The sequence below is a fragment of the Nicotiana attenuata genome, unplaced genomic scaffold, assembly GCF_001879085.1.
Source record: "Nicotiana attenuata strain UT unplaced genomic scaffold, NIATTr2, whole genome shotgun sequence".
NCBI classification, from domain to species: Eukaryota; Viridiplantae; Streptophyta; class Magnoliopsida; order Solanales; family Solanaceae; genus Nicotiana; species Nicotiana attenuata.
Window position 1 is genome coordinate 284,623 of NW_017670366.1, and position 5,607 is coordinate 290,229.

Consider the following 5,607-nt stretch of genomic DNA (forward strand, 5'->3'; position numbering starts at 1 on the left):
GTAACAAGTCAGAAAATAGAGGGTTAAGTAGAAATAAGTGAAGGATTAAAGGGCAAACACAAAAGCTGAAAGCTGCCCTCATTGATGCCTATAAAAGGCAGTCTTCTTGGCTTTATTCACAAGTTTTTGAACCCCAAAAAATCCCCCCCAAAACAGTCTCTACAATTTCAGCATATCTAGAATTTGAATTCAACAATCCAAAGCTCTTTTAGATCTCAGTTCATACCCAATAAAAAAAAAAATACAAAACTAAAACTACAAAAAATCCAAAAATACTGTTCCATTCGAACTCTTTTAGGAGTTTAAGTTAGAATTTCAACTGTAGAGTAATGTTTCAGTCAACATAGGGTTAAAAATGGCCTGAGCATCTCTTAGATCTGATTTGGGTTCAAGTCCAGGAATTCTGGTTGATTTCGAGTAGAATTTGATCCAATCGTATCTGGTTCTGCTTGCTTCTGGTGTGTAATCTGCTGTTGTTCCTTCCTGGCTTGGCTGTGGTGTTTTGAAGTCAAAAATTGATCTAACTGCCTTGAGTTTGAGCTGCTGTTAGCTACTGCTTAGCTGACTTACCTCTTCTTCATTTCTGTTCTAATTCCAGGTATATCCTTAGACTCAAGAGATATTGGAGTCATATCAGCATGTATGAACACAATTGAAGTCGCATAATGAAGAACTACTTGCTAGCTGTTGTTTAGCTTAGCCTTTTGGTTTAGTTGATTTATTTAAGCAATGACTGAAATGTATTAATTAGGACTTCATGGACTGCACTGGACTGTATGGACTTTTAACTTCCTAAACACATGTTAGATACGTAGTAGCAGTAGTTGAGATTTGAATAATTTGAACATTTTAATCAGATTGTGAATTGTATTTGCAGTCAAAATTTCAGTTTTATTTAGTGGGTTGAATTGAGCATTGGTTAAACACAGACTAAAAATGAGCATGAACCTTAAGCTTAACCAAATATGTAAATGATTCTCTAAGTCAGTTTTAACTCCAGCATTTTGCTTTTGAATTCAAAAATAGCATGCCAATACAGTAGGTTTCGTGTTTATTTCTCAGTAAGCTTTGACTACGCTAGTTTAATCATTGGAGTTCACTAATTGTTTGTAAGGTTTCATTAGTTTAGACCCGATCAGATTACAAATGTCAGAATTGAGTTGATGTTGGTGAATTGAACAAATCTGAAATTGATTTCTAATGTGTAGGATGCCTGGCCCAGTTATTTCTTACGTGTTTTCATATTGGGCCTGCATTGAGGCCCAAGGCTAAATAGCCGTCCCTGAAATGGTAGTTCTGGCCTTTCTTCTACTGGGCCAGATTTGAAGCAAATATACTAAGGACTCTTGTTCTTTCAAATTGTGGATTTAGTTTAGATATAAGCTTTGGGCCTGTTAGTTAAGGCCCCTTTAGAGACAATCCCTTAATAGATAATCGTAGCCTCTTTTAGGAAAGCCTTAAATAAAAATGAGGTGCACCGCGCCAAATAAAAATACATGAATTGCGTGGCTCTCTTTGAATACTTACATAAAAATATTTTAGACCTCGGGGCGTGCCATTTAGCGAATTTCATGGCCTCCCGCAAAGTTAATAATACGCTAGTTGCTGTAGGTCCGGCATTTAATAATATTACCTTCCTAAACCCGGGTGACATCTATTGACCCAAATCCAAATCTCAACGACGTTGAAATGTGCCAAAAATCACGGGCGTACTGGTGCGACGTGGTTCGAGATACATTTTCACGACGTTGCAATTCTTATTAAAATATAAAAATAAAAGCAGGTTATTAATAAAAGGCACATAAGTTGAATATGTATTAAAATCAGATTCTTAGCCAATTATAATAATTTAAGCGACCGTGCTAGAACCAGGGGATCCGGGGGCGCCTAACACCTTCCCTCGGGTCAACAGAATTCCTTATTCAGAATTTCTGGTTCGCAACTCCAATTGGAAGTCGAAATTTTCCTCGATTTGGGATTTAAATTAAATCAGTGACTTGGGACACCAAAAGCCAATCCTTTCCCAAGTGGCGACTCTAAAAATAAATAAATAATCCCATTTCGAATAATGTCACTTTAAATGGAAAAACTCCCTTACATTATCCTTCGGGACGGGTGTAGGAAAGAGGAGGTGTGACAGCTCTGGCGACTCCACTGGGGACAAGAACCCAGAACTTTGGTTCAGGGTTCAGAATTCGAGCTTAGAAATATTGTTGTATTTGGCTTTAAATGGAAAATGTTGCGTTTTACCGCTTTGATATTATCTGGATTGTATATAAACTGTGATGAAACCCTTCTCTTCTCACCTCCGGGGATGTGCTCACTGGTGGAGACTCCCTATTCTGTTAGTGTCAATACCCTGAAATAAGAAAGAGGCCGGACAAGTTACTAAGCCGGATGGCCTTTTTGTTCCCGGTACGTAGCCCCCTCCTCGACTCGAGTTGTCCGCTCGGGTACACAGTCTAGAACACATACCCAGGTTTTGAACATAGAATAACTTGACCCCATGCCGGATCCCTAGTAGGAACGCTTATCTGCATCACGTGCATTTTGACTTAGGGGACTCAACACAGGGGTTGGCTCCGTCTAGGACAGGTGTACCCGGAATAATGGACCATCCTGCTGCATCCTACTTGTGCATTTATCTGTTTGGGACCCGCATGCAGACCGGCTTTGAATATCTGGAAGGTTGAAAAACAAGAAGAGAAAAGGGAAAATAGCAGTGTGGAGAGTTAATTACCTATAAAACCGATGTCCAAGTAGTGCCGAAATACTGCCGAATTTTTTAGAAAATGAAAAAAAAAGAAAAGTTTTTTTAAGTTTGCCAATGGAAAAGAAAAACAAAAAGAGTTTTATTTTCAAATTAGTTTATTGTATTTTATTTGCCACTGAAAAGAAAATATATAAAAAAAGAATCTTGCTTTCATAAATAGTGTATTTGCCAACAAAACAAAAAAAAGAGTCTTGTTTTCAAAATAGTTAGATTTATTTGCCCGAACTACCCAGGTTTGATTCTCACCGGATGTGAGATACGTAGGCAACCCTCATCGGGTCCAACCTCCCCTTTTCAAAAATAGCCAAAAATGCCAAAATTTTTTTTCAATTTCGTCATGAATAAGTCGGGTGCCGCCATTCTTGTTTAAACTAAGCCGAATGTCCCCAAAGGGGTGCCGGAAGGCTGTTTTTGCAAGAACAGCCACCCTGAGTCAGTTCAACGGTTAACAGACACAGCCTTAAAATCTTCTCCCCGAAGTGCTGAAAGGCCGTAACTGCAAAACCGGCCGTTTGTTTTAAAATTGGAAATTTGAACAAAAATAGTGTCATTTTTTTTTCCTTTTAGGTCAAAATAAGTGATTAAATCACCTTAATAAATGTGCAGGATGAGCACGATTCAAAATAAGGGGAACTTGCATATAGGCCCGCGGCGAGACCGAATGATGTCCAGCGGGCGCTAGGAGCTTTAATGTATTCATGATTGTCTTCTGAGTCTGTATTTCCTTTTCTACCGGAGTCTGTAAAAGTCAGTCAGTTGATTAAGTCTGTATTTTCGTTTAAAATAGAATAGGGATAATGGAGTCTGTAGTTCTTTTCTGCATTAGAGTCTGTTAGTTGTTTAATCTGTCAGTTTTGAGTCTTTGTAATAGACGTATTTTCTATCAATAAAATTGAAAATCCCAAAAAATATTTTGCTTCTACTTTGCATTTATTCTGCAAGAACTACGGTCGGTCTGATTCACGCGGGGTCGTGATACGTAGGCAATCTCCATAGGATTCGACCATAACCAAAAGCAAAAGAAAAAAAACGAGAAAAGAGAGGAAAAAACCACAAAAGGCAAAAAGAAAAGAAAAGAGCGGAAAAACAAAACTCAAGAAAGGAAGGAAATACGAACGAGAGAGGACAAAGGCAAGAGTGAAGAAAAAAGAAGGAAAAAGAAGAAAGACAAAGGAAGAAAAGTTTGCAATTGGAAATAAGGGAAGCCGGGATGACGCATGCGCCCGATCAAAAGCTGTTACCAATGTGTTAAATACCCTAACGCTAACGTGATGGTTTCATTTTGCCATATCATTTCAGACAAGTGGTTGGTTTGTGGTTTTAAAAGTAACTTTTCCCTGCAATCCAGAGGCAAAAGGCAATGGCAAAGAACAACAGAACTGAGTTGTTTGATACCGATGTTTGACAACAATTGGTGGAACGGGATAATGGGTTGGTTAAAGAGGTGCGGATGTTGAGACAACACATGACAAATATGTATCAAGCCTGGATGACTGGAAAGGCACCACCCCCGCCACCACCAATTTTCACGGACGCTACCCAAACTCCCAACACAATGCCGGATGATCCTCCATATTCTCCAGATACACCCGCTTATCACGCTCGCCCCAACTACCCTAGTAGCTCCATCGCTCATCCTTCAATTACCTCTCCCCAATAGTGCCCTCCTGTCATATCCATTACCCCAGACAATGAACATCCACCCAACGCACGTAATGCCCGATTTCACCCTTCAGAGGTTGCCCACAAGGTCCTTGATCCATACAAGAAGAGCTCCCAGGATGAGCAGATTCATGGTAGAAATGAAAGGGTTACGGGAAGAACAGGGCGAGAAGAGGTACCCAGGAAATTGACAAGCACAGAATTGTCCTTAAGGGACAAGCGAAGAGTGGAAGGCCAGGGTAGCATGACTTGCAAAGGACCGATTGTGCCACATGACACCCGCCTGCCCGCAGGATTCAAAGTACCAGACTTTAACTTGTACGATGGGCGTGGAGATCCGGTAGCCCACCTGAGGACCTATTGCAACGAAATGAGGATTGTTGGAGAGAAAGATGACGTGATGATGGCATATTTCAGTAAAAGCCTAACTGGGGCAGCTTTGGATTGGCATAGTCGTCAAAATATCGATGGGTGGCTTACATTGGGCGACATGGCTCAAGACTTTGTCCGATACTTTCAACGCAAATCAAGTGTTACCCCAGACCGCACCTTGCTATCTAAGATGGAAAAGAGGCCGGAGGAAAGCTTTAATGAATTTGGGCTCAGATGGAGGGAGCAGGTTGCTCGAGTCAGTCCCCCGATCAACGAAGAAGAAATGGTTAAGCTTTTTCTACAGGCCCAGGGACCCACCTACTACAGCCATTTGATCCCGGCCTTGGGTAAGCCTTTCAATGATGTGTTAAAAATGGGGGAGCTAGCGGAAGAAGGAATCAAGTCAGGCAAAATCGTGAGTCAAGCCAGTCAGAACGTACCAGTAAGTTTGGTTGGAAGAAAGAGGAACAGAAAGGACGATCCAATAGGCTTTCCTGATCAACACTTCCGGCCTCGACATCGTCCCCGTGGTTATCCTTGTGCATTAGATGACCGTCCTCGATGCTACTTCTCTCCACAGAAATCCCAAAGTCGCACATCACACTCTCAGTACCCAGCTCCTCAGAATGCCCATCTACCCCCGCGAGCTTCCCAAAAAACACCCCGGCTCAGGTTTCCGGCCCAATCCGGCATATAAGAATGAGAGGTTATGAAAGAAGAAAGACTTCACTCTATTGGGAGAATCATACGCCAGTCTGTTTCAGCGGTTAAGGCACTGGACATGTTGAAGCCGATTCAGG